The sequence below is a fragment of the Leptonychotes weddellii genome, chromosome 6, assembly GCF_054177405.1.
Source record: "Leptonychotes weddellii isolate Sample4059 chromosome 6, ASM5417740v2, whole genome shotgun sequence".
Taxonomy (NCBI): Eukaryota; Metazoa; Chordata; class Mammalia; order Carnivora; family Phocidae; genus Leptonychotes; species Leptonychotes weddellii.
In genome coordinates this window covers 77,925,076-77,941,761 of record NC_138374.1, presented here as the reverse complement: position 1 = coordinate 77,941,761, position 16,686 = coordinate 77,925,076, and positions in this window count along the sequence as shown.

Genomic DNA, 16,686 nt, shown 5'->3' with positions numbered 1-16,686 from the left:
CACTGCTGCACCAGCCACCTGTGGCAGGAGAGGGAACCGAAACTGGTCCCTCTCCGGTCGCAAGCCTGTCCCAGAACCGATTGACGGTGGCCAGGGGTCGCGTGAAGGCCGCGGCCTGCAAGGTGGCCACGGGGATGGTCGGGGGTGGCAGTTCCCAGAAGGAAGGAGGCACGAGGCAGAAACGCAGTTGGCTTCGAGGAGGAGAGCAGGAGGTAAGCCGGCAAGGTGGGCAGACATCTGTGCGGCAGACGTGGGCTGGACCCAGTGGGTGACCCGGGCCCGGGGGGCGGGGGACCTGGGGAGGAGTGCCCTGCTCACATTTCTGGGGGTTCGGCTTCAGTTTTGACACTGGCTGAATTTTTATTATTTTTACGCACAGAAACCTCAACAGCATCCACTCAGCCCCGCTGGGTGGCTGGTGCTTTATCGTTTGCGTTTTCCAGCTTGGCCCGGGAGCCAGTGGCTTTGGACACGGGATGGTCTGCCTGGTGACGAGGGCTCCCAGGCTCCCCGCCACCACAGCTGGTCCTGATCGTTTCCACCAGCTGCGCCGGGGCTCCCCCGTCTTCCCAGCTGAGCTGCATGAGGGCGGCTGGGGTGCGGGTCTTCCTGTGGACACTGCAGGCAGACAGGGAGACAGCGGACTCAGTGGGATCCGCATCTTGCACAACCACTGCCAGCCGAGCCTTCTTCCTTCCAGCAGGGAGGTGACAGGGTCCCCCCTCACGTGGAGGACAGGTGGCCTCTTGGTGGGGGCACCCCAGGCCAACAACCTCTGCTTCCTCTCTGGCCTTGCCCTGGCTCAGTGTCTGTGTGCCAGCCGCCGCAGGGGAGTAGCTGTTCGGTGCTCCAAGGCCAGGGCCTGCTCAAGCGCCGGAGACGCTTTCAGACTTTGCTGCAGCCGCCAGCGCCGGGGGCCACGGACACAGCGGATGAGGTCCCGCTGGGCTGGAAGTTTGCTCCACTGCCCAAGTCCTTGGGCCTTTTCTCCAACCGGGGACTGACCTCCTCCTGGGTCTCCTGTTTCTTGTCTCGGCGCCTGCAGGGAACGTCAGGTTTCTGTTCGGAGTGCCGCGGCCGGTCCCCGTCATCGTGGAGGGTGAGCCTGTGACACTTCAGATGCAGGGCAGCCATTCCAGGGCGATTCTCTGGCCCAGGCTAGCCCTGGTCTAATGCACTCCCTCCTGCGGAGTGCTCGCAAGGCCGTGCTTTGGTCCTGCCTTCCCGCCCCCACCCCACCAGAGTTGCAAGTGCCTGCGGTCCTGGTGGTCGCCTTCCTGCACCCAGGGGTCATGAGCAAACTCATTTCTCTCTGCTCCCTATCACATAAGGCGCCAGGGTCTGGGCCCCACGCACCTCTCAGTCCCGGTTGTTGCGTCCTTGAGCTGAAATGCAGCAGGTATCACCCCCTACCCCCAGCCGTTTCCCGGAGACCTCAGAGTGCTCTCCTCCAAGGTGTGTTGTAACCACCCGCTACCCCGATTTTACCTCATTTTAATGAAGCAGGAGCATCGTGTAGTGTTAAGAACATCAAACAAGAAGGAGAGCGAAGTGGAATAAGCGATATTGGAAAAGCGGGAGTCGGGGAACAGCCCAGAACTCTGGGATGATAGGGAGGGAGGGAGGCCAGACCATGCCAACTTCTGCCGGACTTACGTCATAATTTGCCAAGTCCCTTTGTAAAAACGATTACTGAGTGAACTTTGGGGATTTTTAAATTCAAATATACAACCAGGGGCGCCTGGGTGGCTCAGTCGGTGAAGCATCTGCCTTCAGCTCAGGTCCTGATCCCGGAGTTCCAGGATCAAGCACCACATTGGGCTCCCTGCTCAGCAGGGAATCTGCTTGTCCCCCTGCTCGTGCTCTCTCTCTCAAATAAATAAAATCTCTAAAAATAAAATAAAATATACATTCAGAAAAGGACTCGTAAGTGAACAGCTCAAAGAGTTTTCACAAACCAAACAGATTACACCTGTGTATCCAACACCGGAATCCAGAAATAAAATTACGTGAACCCAGGAGGACCCCCTCCACACACACCTTGTGCTCCCTTTTGGACAGTAAAAGCTACACGGATAAGCACAGCCTCTGCTTCTAACAGGATAGACTGGTTTGTGCCTGGTCTGTGTCCATAAACAGATTCCTGTGGCAATGTTTTCTCTTGGGTCCAGCTCCTTTGGCTCAACATCACATATGTGATGTTCATCTGTACTGTAGTAGGAAGCTGTAGGTCACTCCTTCCCGTTCCAGTAGGCGAGTGTGCTACCCCTGATCTATTCTTTGGTCAATAGCATTTGGGTAGTTTCTGGTTTGGGGTCACTGTGAATACTGCTTCTATGGCCCATCCAGTTAGCTGTGAATACAAAACTAGTCCTAAATTCCTTATTCCTAAACTATTAATTTATTCAGCCTCAAGGAGCAGATCAAAGTTTTTAACCGGGGCTGAATTTAGCCGATCTAATGTGAAGGACCATGAGGCATGAGACGGAGAGCAAGAACAGAGAGGGAGGGAGGGCAGAAGGGAGGGAAAATACGATAAAAGAGGATGACTGCCTCGGGACAAATGAACTCAGTGGCAAGAGTGCCTTAATCTCTGTGGGACACTCTGCCTCCATAAACTGGCTTCCTTCCCTCACACCCAACCTCACACAATAATAGTACGACAGTGTAATGTTTTATTTCATCCATCATTAACACCACGGTCACACTTCCCTCGGCGTCTGCCCGTATTACCACTTTTCTTGGACAGCAAATCCAAAATTTAATTATTCATTTTGCTGAGAGAGACCCTGTGGTGTTTTAAATTGCTCCCCTCCCCATTCCCCCATTTCTTTATATCTCCAGATACATTTGCCTTTGAGATTGGAATTGAGCCTATTCCTTATCTGGGAAACAAAATAAGAAATAATCCCTACATGAGGCAAAGCACAGTGGGTCCTCAGAGTCTGTCAGAAATGCACACATGCAGTATTCCACTGCAAGAAGTTTCTACCTTATTAGAGTTGACATCTAGCCCCACATCTGAATTGCAGAAAATAACTCTTTCTAAAATAAACGGCAGAACACCGATGACCTTGCCATCTGCATGAATTATTTTAACTTTGCAGTTTAATGAAGGATGTAGGTAGCAAATGTTGCATTCCTGTCTCGTGGCTTTACCCACGGCCACATTTCCTGTTTCCTGCTTGAAATAAAAGGGGGGAAAGGGGGCGGGGAGCCGGGACAGGTCCCCCACCAGTCAGTGACTGAAACGTGACAATGACATCGTGCAGATGTCACGAGGACAGTGAGGAGGCAGGTGGGAACACAATGGTGCAGTAAACACTGTCAGACCGGCCACGGACTCTCTACAAACATTGCGGTTTAGGTTGAGAATTTGGGAGAGAAGTTCTGCCAACAAGCCTAAACAATTTTTCTACGTCATCAAATGGTTCTCTGTTCGAAGAGGAGAATGTCTGATTTGAAAACTTTGCATTGTAGAGTAGCTTCCAGCCCAGGAAAGAGACCTAGATCAGGAGCCCAGAGACCTGCGAGCCAGCCCCGTCTCCGCCGCGGGTTAGCTGTTTGACCCTGCACAAGCCACAGCCTCTCTGGGCCTCTGTTTCTCCACCGACGAGTCTCAGATAAATCAATGCAAAAGTGTTCTCTGTAAACACGCCGTCCTGCTCTCTGCCAATGAGTTAAGCTTGCGACAAGATATTTCCCTTAGGAAAGTAGCTCTTACAGAAATAATGTGCCAGCTAATAACATAAATGTTTGTGCTCTGTCCTTCTGTTCATTTTTCTATTCTGCGTGTGGTTTCTGAACCATGTGGAAGATCCACATGCACTCGTAGGTGAGCCATCTGGAAACACAGCAGTGCTGGACCGGCCCCCACGGTGATCGTGGCTTTATTACTCTACAACCAGAGGGTATGAATTGGGTGTGCAGCCAGGGATGGTGTACAGGAGGACGAGGCAGGGGCCCTGGGCTTCCAGAGTAGCAATAAACATTTTTTTTTTTTTATGGAAAGATAAATTGGAAGAGAGTAAAAAGAAACCAACCTTGTCTCTCATAGAATGCTGACAGTCCTCTGGGGACACGGTCCCTGCAGTCCCAGCACGGAAGTACTCTGCAATGGGGTAAGGACTCTGAGAAGGCCCTTCAGCTCTGAGAGACCCTGCAATCACTGAGTACCAAAGTCCCCACCTCAGACCTTTTTGGTCAAACGGAATCCAGATGGGACGAGCATGTCTCACATTTAGATAGATGGGTATGTAGGTATCAAGTCGTATTTCCAGCACCATGGATGACCTTGGACAGCACTGTGGGCCTGAGAGCTGGGATAGGAAAGGGAAAAGCTTTGCAGAAAGCCAGCCCAGGACTGGGTTTAAGGATAGGAGATACAGACTCTGTCCTCAAGGACATCAGTCTAGTAAGGACCGAAAACATAAGCCAATATTAATGCAAGTTAAAGAGTGCAAAATACAGAAACCCATATTGATGAGTCCAGTATGCTCATTTTATAGGTGGGAAAACAGGCTGGGAGAGCGAGTAAGTGACTTCTCCAAGGTCAATCAGCTGGCGGCAGAGTTACACCAAGGATCCAAGCCCCCCATCTCCTCACCAACTCCGTTCCCTGGCCTCCTCACTTCTCCTCTCCTTCCAGAAGTGCTGCTGTTTACTTAGCACCTTTAATGTGCCAGAACTGTGCTAAGTTTACATGGATGTCTTTTATGACCACAATGGTATGAAACTAGAAATTAATTACATGAATAAAACTGGAAAATTCATAAATATGTGGAGAGTAAACAACATGCTACTGAATAACCAATGGCTCAAAGAAGAAATTTAAAAAAAAAAGAAAACAGAAAGTACCTTGAGACAAACAAAAATGAACATGTACCAAAATTTGTGAGATGCAGCAAAAGCAGTTCTAGCAGAGAAGTTCATAGCAATGTATACCTACCTCCATAAAACAAGAAAATTCCCAAATAAACAACCTAAATTTACACCTCAAGGTATTAGGAGAAGAACAAAGCCCAAAGCTGGTAGAAAGAAGGAAATAGCAAAGATTAGAGCAGAAATAAATGAAATAGAGACTAAAAAGAGAATAGAGAAGATCAATGAAACTAAGAGCTGTTTCTTTGAAAAGATAAATAAAACTGACAAGCCTTTAGCTAGACTCACCAAGGAAAAAAGAGAGAAGCCTCATATAAATAAAATCAGGTATGAAAGGGATGTTACAACTGATACCACAGAAATACAAAGGGTCATAAGAGACACTATGAACAATCATACGCCAACAAATTGGACAACCTAGAAGAAATGAAAAAATTCTTAGAAATGTACAGCCTACCAAGACTGAATCATAGTGAAATAGAAAATCTCAACAGACTGATTACTAGTAAGAAGATACAATCAGTCATGAAAAACCTCCCAAATAAAAGTCCAGGACCAGTTGGTTTCATTAGTGAATTCTTCCAAATATTCAAAGAGGAGTTAATACCAATCCTTCCCAAACTCTCTCAAAAAATAAAAGGAGGGAACTCTTCCAAACTCATTTTATGAGGCCAGCATTACCCTGATACCAAAACCAGACAAGGATGCCACAAGAAAAGAAAACTACAGGCCAATATCCCTGATGAACATAGATGTAAAAATCCTCAACAAAGTATTAGCAAACTGAGTTCAGCAGTACATTAAAAGGATCATACACCAATCAAGTGGGATTTATTCCACAGATGCAAGGATGGTTCAACATCCACAAATCAAGTGATACACCACATCAACAAAATAACGGATAAAAACCATACAATCATCTCAATAGAGGCAGAAAAAGCACTTGACAAAACTCATCATCCATTTACGATAAAAATACTCAACAAAGTGGGTATAAAGGGAATATACTTCAACATAACAAAGACCACAAACAACAAGCCCACAGCTCAATGAAAAACTGAAAACTTTTTCTCTAAGATCAGGAACAAGACAAGGATGACCCCACCTCCTACTTTCATTCAGCGTAGTATTAGGAGTCTTAGCCACAGCAATTAGGCAAGAAAAAGAAAAGGCATCTAAATCAGAAAGGAAGAAGTAAAACTGTCATTATTTTTTTTTTAAAGATTTTATTTATTTATTTGAGACAGAGAGAATGAGAGAGAGAGAGCACATGAGAGGGGGGAGGGTCAGAGGGAGAAGCAGACTCCCTGCCGAGCAGGGAGCCCGATGCGGAACTCGATCCAGGGACTCCAGGATCATGACCTGAGCCGAAGGCAGTCGCTTGACCAACTGAGCCACCCAGGCGCCCTAAAACTGTCATTATTTATAGATGACATTATACTATATATAGAAAACCCTAAAGACTCCACCCAAAAACTGTTAGAACTAATAAATAAATTCAGTAGAGTATCAGGATACAAAATCAATACACAAAAATATGTTGCCTTTGTATACACTAATAACAAACTACCAGAGAGGGAAACTAAGAAGACAATCCGATTTCAGTTGCATCAAAAAGAATAAAATACCTAGGAATCAGTTTAACCAAGAAGATGAAAGACCCTCATATTGAAAACTATAAGACATTAATGAAATAAATTGAAAAAGACACAAATAAATGAAAATGCTCATGGATTGGAAGAATCAAGATTGTTAAAATGTGCATCCTACCCAAAGCAATCTACAGAATCAATGCAATCTTTATAACAATTCCAGTGGCATTTTTCAAAGAAATAGAACAAATAATCCTAAAATTTGTATGGAACCACAAAAAAAACCAAATTGGCAAAGAAATCTGGAGGAAAAAGAATAAATCTGAAGGCATCTTTCTCCAGCATTTCAAACTATATTACCAAGCTGTAGTAATGAGAACAATATGGTATTAGCATAGAAACAGATACGTACATCAATGGAACAGAAGAGTCCAGAAATAAACCTACACATTATAGTCAATTAATTTACAACAAAGGAGCCAAGAATATACAATGAGGAAAGGACAGTCCCTTCAATAGCTGATGTTAGGAAAAAGAGCCACATGCAAAAGAATGAAACCGGATCACTATCTTACACTATATACAAAAAAAATAACTCGAAGTGCATTAAAGACTTGACCTTAAGACCTGATACCATAAAACTCCTGCAAGAAAACATAGGGGGTAAACTCCTAGATGTTGGTCTTGAGGATGCTTTTTTGAATCCAACACCAAAAGCAAAAGCAACAAAAGCAAAAATAAACTATTGGAACGACAGCATACTAAAAATCTTCTGCACAGCACAGGAAACCATCAACAAAGTGAAAAGGCAACCTACGGGAGGGGAGAAAATATTTGCAGGTGATATATCTGATAAAGGGATAATATCCAAAATATGTAAGAACTCACACAACTCAAGAGCAAGAAAACAAACAATCCAATTAAAAAATGGACAGAGGATCTGAATAGACATTTTTTTTCAAAGAAGACATCCAGATGGCCAACAGACACTTGAAAAGATGCTCAACATCACTCATCGTCAGGGAAATGCAAATGAAAACCACGATGAGATATCGCCTCACATCTGTCAGAATCCCTAAAATCTTAAACACCAAAAACAACAGGTGTGGGCGAGGATGTGGAGAGAGAGGAACCCTCGTGCATGATTGGTGGGAATGTAAACTGGTGCAGCCGCAGTGGAAAACAGTATGGAGGGTCCTCAAAACATTTTAAATAGGAAAAAAAAAAATTAAAACAGGACTAACTTATGATCCAGCAATTCCACTTCTGGGTATTTATCCACAGAGAACAAAAACACTAACTTGAAAAGATTTCTGTGCCTCCATGTTCGTTGCAGCCTTATTTAAAATAGCAGGTAGATGGAAACAACCTGTGTCCATCAATGGATGAATGGATAAAGAAATGGTAGGATATATATATTATGGAATACTATTCAGCCGTAAAAAGAATGAAACTTGCCATTTCCAACATCACAGATGGACCTCGAGGGCATTATCCTAAGTGAAAAAAGTCAGCTAAAGAAATGCAAATACTCTATGATCTCTCTTATATATGCAATCTAAAAATAGAAAAAGAAAAAGACCAGCTCATAGATACAGAGAACAGATTAGTGGCTGCCAGAGGCAGGTAATGGGAGGTGGGAGAAATGGGTGAAGGGGGTCAAAAGGAAAAAAAAGGCTATTGTGTTACAGCCATTATATAATTGGGCCTATCTGTGCAGCTGTTGGCTATCCACATGATCACAACAAGGTGGAACGTAAAGTGGTTAATTAACATACTCTAGACCACACAGCAATGCAGTGACTTGGTCGTGATTTTTTCTAAGGTCTAAACTCGAAACCATTGGTCTTCCAAGCGGGGCACGAGACAACCCAGTGTTCGAGAGGACAGGGTTTAAATAGGAGAAGTTCTATTCATATCTGTATTTTGTGTATATTTTTCAATGCATGCATTGTATCAGCACTGTTGCACATGAATATGTCTAAATAAAGATGTATACTTATTTCGGTGACATGTGCTTGAAATTTGTGTACTTATGGGGTGAACTACCTAAAGAGCTGGACTGAGCAGTCCTCAGTGTGAAGTGGAGGTGGGCACTCGGGGCTGGTTTTGCCCCAGCGGTTTGCTGTCTCCTACACTCAGATTTCCAGCCAGAGGAACATCTATAGACGACGCTTGTTTTTTCATTGACTACTAATTAATCCTTACCTTCAGGTCTTCCCTCTTTGCAAGAGAAGAACAGAGAAGAGGAAGAAGAGGAGGAGGAGGAGAGGGAGGAAAACAGAAAAGCACATCTGCTCTTCCTCCCTCGGTTGTCCTCCTGGGAGCCTCCAGGTCACGTTCTTTTCTGGATCTGCGGCTCGGGCTTCCTTACAAGTAGATGTTTGTCCCCGGGCACTTCCGTCCTCTCTCGCGTTGTGAGCCTCGCTGTGCTTGTGCTCACGAGTGCTCGTGCACATGCTTCTGGGAAAGAGGCCCCAGCTGCCGTGCTCAAGTCTGGCCGTGCCGACGCACAGCAGGTCCCTGGTGGCCCCAACGGCTCCAAATCCTTGCGATTCTTCTAGGCTTCTCACGTGCTGCCTTCCCTCTTCACGGCCAAAAACATCAACCTGACACCCAGAACTTCCTGCCGTCCTGTTTGCATGCACTTCCGTCCTGGGCTTTAGGCTTTAGGGCACTTGTCTAGTTATTCTTGCTGCATAAGAAGTTACCCCAAAACTCAGCGTCCTAAGCCAACATTGATTTTGCCCGTGAATGTGCAATCCAGCAGGGCTGCGTGGAGAGAACTTGTCTCCGCTCCTCTTGGGCTACAGCTGGGATAGTTTGGAGCTGGAGACGGGAATCACCTGAGAGCTCGCTGACTCCTGTGTTTGGGCGTTAATGCGGGCTGCCAGCGTGTCTAATGCTGGTGGCTGGAGCAGCTGCACCTGGCCTCTCCGTGGGGCTTGGGCTTCCTCACCACACGACGGCTGGGTCCCACAAGCAAGTGTCTTGAGAGACTTGAGCCACGTGGAAGTCATATCACGTCCCATGACCTAGCCTTTAGAACTGTCACTTCCATCCCATTCTATTAATTGAGGCAGGTGCAACCCCCCACCCCCACCCCCAGCCCAGTTTCAGGGGGGCGGGGAATAGACTCCATCTCCGGGCGGGACAGTGCTGGTGTTCCGGGAGCACACGTAGGTGCAGAGATCTTGCGCCTTTGGGGAAAATACAGTCAGCCACAGAGACTCTTGTGATGGTGATGTAGGTTCTCCCGGTCGGGCGATTTTATTTCTTCACATTTCTAATCATGATAGGAGCAGTAAGGGCTACCTCAAACTGCAAGCTTCAGACTTCTCGTTCTTTGACTTAAATGTTAAAATCAAGGGGCACCTGGGTGGCTCGGTCGGGGAAGTGTCCGCCTTCGACTCAGGTCATGATCCTGGGGTCCTGGGATCGAGCCCCGCATCGGGCTCCCTGCTCTGAGGGGAGTCTGCTTCTCCCTCTGCCTCTGCCTCTCCCTCCCAAATAAATGAATAAAATCTTTAAAAAAATAAAATTAGGGCGCCTGGGTGGCTCAGATGGTTAAGCGTCTGCCTTTGGCTCAGGTCATGATCCTGGAGTCCCAGGATCGAGTCCCGCATTGGGCTCCCTGCTCGGCAGGGAGTCTGCTTCTCCCTCTGACCCTCCTCCCTCTCCTGCTCTCTGTCTCTCGTTCTCTCTCTCTCAAATAAATAAATAAAATCTTTAAAAAAAATAAAATAAAATAAAAATAAAAATAAAAAAATAAAATTAAAACAAAAATTCTCCATAATTTTATGGAGAAAACAGCACACATTCAGATGCTTTCATAAAAAATATTGTTGGTCGGGAATAGAATAAGATTGTTATTGTTTATGTCAGCGCGCAGTGTGTTCTTTCATTAATACTTGTTCTGACACTGGTAGGAGACATGATTTTTCAAGAGCTTTCAAAATAAGTTCTCTTGCCGTCTGCACACACATTTCCATCTGTTCGTGGCTGACACGGGAGGCGGTCCAACTTCCTTCAAGGTCACTTGAAGCCAACATTTTGCACACAGTAAACACTGTCACTTGGTAACAGACTTGTGGAAATTTGGGATGGATGCATTTCACTGCACTTCAAGCCACAGCCCCCTTGGATCTGCTGACAGCCGGGCAGCCACGGGTGTGAAAGCTAAATCTTGGGAAAGCAGGAAAACCTAAACTAGTTACCCCGTGGGACGTGTTCAAGATTGGCCAGCCCCACTGAATCTGCCTTCACAGGATGCCCAAACCTTGCTCTGTGCCGAGAAAGTGCACACGCACGAGATGAGAGGTGGGCCGCTTGCCTGGCGTGGACGTCCTCTGCCTTGTTACCCCGAGGGTTCGCGCACACGCGGGCTCGTTCGCCTTCCCAAAGCAGAGTCTGTTCTCGATTTCACGGGCTCCGTCTCCTGCCCAACACAGTCACCTGGCCGGTCACCTGTCCCCCGTCCAACCCGTCCTCTGACACCTTTGGCCCCACTCCAACAGCTTTCTATGGCTATGAATTAACATCTACATGTTTCTCATGCACAGGGAAGAACTATCCTGCTCTGCCTCTGCTTCTGGCTACACCCGGATGTCACAACCAAGCCGAAGCACCAGCTCCCCCAGTGCGGCCCCCACTCTGAGGGTCGCGCCTCAGCCCCCGGCCTTCCCTCTTTTCCCCACCTGTCCAAACCCCACCTGCTTCTCAGGATCCCACTGGGAGCCACCCTCAGCCCTGCAGCCGGAAGGGACGGGGTTCTCTGGGTCCTCGTGCTCACTCTCTCCACTTGTGTGCCTCTTACTCAGGGACGGCCGGAGCTCCTTGTGCACAGGGGACACCTGCGTGACCCGCTGGGGAAGCTGCCCGAGCATCCCACCAGGCATCGGCACGCGGGGCCTGACTCATCTGCTTCCCCTCCAACTCTACCCCTTCTCCCGACTCCTCTATTCCAGGAATGATGCCCTCCATCCCTTTCCACACTCCCAGCACCACTCCTGCCGAACAAACCCTTCCTGCCGACCGTCTGTCCGTGCACCCTGGCTGTTTCCCCGGTCAGCCAGGCCCTGTTAGCAGACACCGTCGGCCCCACTCGCAGCTCTGGGCCTGACACCCAGGGGCACCCCTCCCTGCCCCGGGGCTTCTCTGCAGAAGTAACACACCCCCAGAGCTGTCCTTGACCGGCGACTGACAGGAGAGGGCGTCCAGGTCCGACGGACCCCTCCCCCCTCAGGGATCCATCTGAGGAGTGGGTTTTACACTCATGCAGACTTTCCCCAGGGATTAAACTCCCTGCCCTCCCGAAGTCTCCTGCCCCTCACGTAAGCCGTGCACCTTAGTGTCCTTATCTCTGGTCTCCTTCTGAGGGAACCCCAGCCAGGGCCCCAGGTGAACAGACCTAACGCCCACCCGTGAGAAGCTAACGTCTTCGCCATCAGTTTCTGTTTAACATAAAGATAATTCCCTCTCTCCTCCTCCCCGCACACAACCAGAGGGAGTCTCCCTTCCAGACCAGTGGTCTCCATCCCCTGGCGAGCTCTGACCCCTGACCTCGAGCACTGCTGTGACTACTTCCGTTTCCGTCCCATCTGCCGGGCCCTCGCCCCGCCCGTGGTTCAGATCCTGCGGGGCCTCTGGAGGCGGCTTAGCTGGGTTCAAATCCCAGCGCCACTGCTTAGCTGCTCTGTGACCGCGGGCAAGTCACTCGAGCTCTCTGTGCCCCAGTTTCCTGGGCTGAAAGATCTGGATCACCAAACCCAAGTCCGAGGCTCGCTGTGAAGAGTAACAGGTGCAACATGCAACACGATAGAGCGTCTGACACCCAGAAAGCACGAAAAACTATTAACTGTGATTAGGGATGTTACTAGAAATAGCAGTACCATCAGTGTTTGTATCAGTAATACTCATCTTTAAAGGGAACTCCTCAAGACCCATCCCAAACCTACAAAGTGAAAGCTTCTCGAGACGCAGAGTGGAGCAAAGGAAGGAGGACCGAGAGCTGGAGGCCATGTAGGATCCTGGACCAGAAAAAGGACACTTGTGGGCCACTTTGCAAAATTTGAGTAAGATCTGCAGACCAATTCACCGTATTGTGTCAGTGGCCATTTCCTGGCCTGAAATTAATTCAAAACAAAAAAAATGTTGACATTTTTCCTAGGTTGGGGCATGCGCATTATCACAAGGCTCCCCTGGAGGGTGACGACGTGCGCTCCTGCTGGGTGACCATCCCCAGCCCAGCCCGGTGTTGCTCCCACAGGTGAACGGAATGATCCAGCCCGCATGCCTCAGAGGATGATTTAAAGTTTGGCGGCTGCTTGGCCGCCTCCCCAGCAAATCTATCCGCACCCAGTAGGCGGGGCCGTTTAGCTCCTGTGTGGCTCCCGCAGGTCCTCACCGGACACACCACAGGCTCAGTTATACACGGCATCTGTTTAATCGAATTTAACCAGCACTTCCTTCTGTGCGTTCCCAAGACAGTGTTCAGGAGCTGTCCTCGGAATATTGACCTCTTTCCCAAGATCTAATGAGTCTGTTTAAACTCAGTACGGCAGCTCGGAACACAGATAGGCGCTTTGGACTCCTACCTCCTCCTCCACTTCCCTGTCGTACCTGGAGGGAGTCCAGGAAAAACTGGAAAGGACAATCTTCACCTGGCAGTTTCTCTGAAATGCCACAAATCGTCATGCCCTCGGTGGAAAGAAGAAATACTCCTTTAGAAAAATTCTGCTTCGTGGTGTAGGAGGCAAGGAAGGTGTGCAATCAGCAGCACCGACCAGTCATTGGGGAGGCCCATGGGGGGCCTGAGACAGGTAATGAAGGTGCACAGGGAAAGCATCCCTGAGAAGTTGCTTGCCCCCTAAAGAGAGCCCTGCGGTCCTGGGAGGGATCAAGATGTCACCGACCTCATTCAAACGGGACAGTGATAGAGGGTTTTGTCCCCCAAAAGCAGTCAGGGCTTCACGCCGTGACTAGAGGCAGCTGAGAATCCGGGTCAGCGTCCGAGCAGCCCACGCACCTACCTTGCCGCGTCTGGCCACCCACCGAGCTGCTCAGTATCTGAGGAGCTCTCTGTTTTTCAAAGGGGAGGCCTTTCCGGGCACCTGGGCGGCTCCGTCGGTAAAGCGTCTGCCTTCGGCTCAGGTCATGATCCCGGGGTCCTGGGATCGAGTCCCGCATCGGGCTCCCTGCTCCACGGGGAACCTGCTTCTCCCTCTGCCCTCTGCCTCCCCCCTTCCCCCACTCGACTTGCTTGCTGTCTCTCCCAAATGAATAAATAAAAAATCTTTAAAAACAAACGGGAGGCTTTCAAGGGCCCCCGCTGTTGACCTGTACTTGATCCCCTTTACAGACTTCCCGCCCCAGCTCTGTGCCTGGGGCCCCTCCGCATGGCAGACAGGGTCCACTGCTGTCCCTGCCCGTCCCGGGAGTCCTGCTGACGCGGCCAAGAACTGACGTGGAGTGAACTAGAGACTGTGACGCTGGCGTGAAGGAGTAGACAGTTGCAGTCAGGATCTCCGAAGGAAAGTGAAGTGCCTGCCTTTCCGTATACTCTCGGAACATTCTTGAGTCTCTGGTACAGACTTGTGTGGAGCAACACAATCTAGAAGCTGGCTGAGCCGATCCACAAGGTCAGGCCAGCAGGAGACAAGCAGACCACCACTCCTGACTTCACGCCACACCAGTGACCCCACAGCCCACCTGGCTGGGGCCCGGGGGCTCTAACACTGTCCAAGCCTGGACGCGGAATCTAGGACCATGGGCGGACGGGCAACGGCATTCACGCCATTCTACAGCGTTGACATAAAGGAGACCCAGGCCCAGCACCAGCACCCCAGCACCGGGAGCTCCCCATCTCCCCACGCGGCCAGCCCCTCAGCAGGACTCCAGGGAAGAGGCCAAAGTGACCCAGAGCAAGGTGGCCCCCTCTCCACACTGGACCCACCCATGGACCTGACAGGTCTGACCCTTCAGACCTTCCCTTTCCTCCTAGAACAAAATCCAGACTCCTTACGAAGCCCAGCTGGGTGGCCGAGTCTCCGGCCTCTCCTCCTGCACCGCAGGCTTCCGGGCCTGCCTCTCTCCCGGCTCGGGGCTCTGTGTGCGCCCTGTGCCAGCCCCTCAAATTCTCCAAGTCTCAGCTCAGAAGACTTGGCCTCCAAAAGGCCTTCCCGGAAAGAACTTCCCGACACCCTGCGCCCCCCGCCCGGTCACTCTCATGACGGCATGATTTATGACTGCTGAAATACATGTTTATGGATAGGGCAGTAATTTATGATCCGTCTCCCCAAGCTGAGTCAAAGTTCCAGGAGGGTAGGCCACACCTGTGCTGCTCCCAGTGCCCTCCCAGCCCTCGCCCCCTTGGAAGGTGCTGCACAGTATTTTAATGAGCCGGATGCCCCTTGACCCTGCCCGGCCCCCCGGGGCAATCTCAGTGAGTAGGACTCCGCTCATAGCACCCGGCTAGCCCGCTAAGACCCTGCATGCCACAGAGGGGGTGAGATGGTCTCCCACATCATGGACACCCCGAGGCTTAATCGTGTCCACCAGGGCCGGCCCATAGCCTTCCCATTGCCGCTCTGCACACAGTCCCGCGCCCGCACAGGTAATGGGTGCCCAACCACCAGAGAGGACGGACCGCTGTCCCTGCTCCTTGGTGGCCTCGACCCCCGGCCGGCTTTCGGCTTCCGGACGCCAGCCCTCCATCGGGCCGACCTCCAGCAGCTCCAACACTCCCTCCGGCCCTGGGTCTATGGCACATCTGCTCCTGCAGGAGTTAGGAACGCTTCCGGGGCAAAGGACAAAAGTGCCAAAAACATCAGCCGTGCAACATGACAAAGCAGATCACTCAGAGGGAAGGCAAGTTTCTTCCTCCCGACTCAGGAAATGCTCCCACCGAGGGGGGCAAGGGAGGCCCCACCTGTCACCCTAAGTCTCCCGAGGACTCCAAATATTTTCTGCTAGGAGTCGTTCCTGGGACTAATCACAACTTCGTGCTTTGGTGTCGAACCCAGACACATAACTAGAACGCCAAGGGCCACTGTGGAGGCGAAGAAGCAGGTCTGCGAGTTTGTGGACAACCCGCCCTGGGGAGGTGGGGTCCCGGCCTCCCGGGGCCCGGGTGGGACTTTGCAGCCGCCTGGGTGGAGGGTGGCCTCGGCACGGTCGCCCCCAACACTGGCTCACCTGCAGGTCTGCTGACCTTCCCGGGAACCTTCTGCCCCGTGGCAGGGGAGAAGGACCGGAGAGAGACCCATCACGAGCAGCACCCCCCGACCCAGCCCCGCCGACAGGTCTCCCAGCTGCACTCCTGCACGTGGACCGAGACCCCACCGTTAACTCCCACACTGACATTGTGACCTGGTGGGGCCTGGGGGTCACAGGAAGCATCTAAAGGCCCCCAGAGGGACACGATCAGAATTGTCCCCTTGAGAAGGTCCCTCTGGTCTCAGCGGGGAGAAGGGCTTGGTGGAAGGTGGACGGGAATTCAGGGAACCTGCTGGAAAATCAGCCTCCTACCCTCCCGGAGGGACCGCAGAGCCACCTGTGACCCCACCTGCTAGGACAAACTACGCCACCGTGAGCAGGCAAGCTGCAGGTTCTCCTGCTCACGGCAGCCCATGCCTTCCACAGGCTCAGCGGGAGGCAGAGTGCCGCAGGTCAGCAGGGCAGCTGGGTTTAGATGCTGAGCTCTGCGTGCTCCTATGGGGAGACGGCAAGAGTACCTTGGTGGGGCGCCTCGAACCGCTCATGTCTCAGGACACAGGCTTCCTGTTTCACTGGTCACGGCCAGCGCTGCCTACATTCATCACTGAGCACCCTGCCGGCCACGGTACCCAGGATGGGCAAGGCCCTCGCTGTGCATATTAGCTCCTCCCAGGGACAGCACAGACATGCACACGACACCCGCAGACAGCTGAGGGTCCCCGCTCCTGCCAGCCAGGTCTGAACCTGGGGCTCAGACCTCTCTTGTCTGGGGGCTGTGCAGTAGGGCACCCGTGGGCACCTGTTTGCCCCAGGGAGCTGGCGAGGGAGGGAACGGCCTGCAGGCTGTGACCCGGGGGGATGGGTGCGGAGGCTGGGGCTCAGGACCGTTGCTGCAGGGAGGGTACAGGTTCCAGGGGCTTCCCTGCCACCCAGGAGCAGGCATGCTGACCAAAACAGGGGCAGGGCACTGTCCTCCCTCTGCTTGGGACTGGGCGAC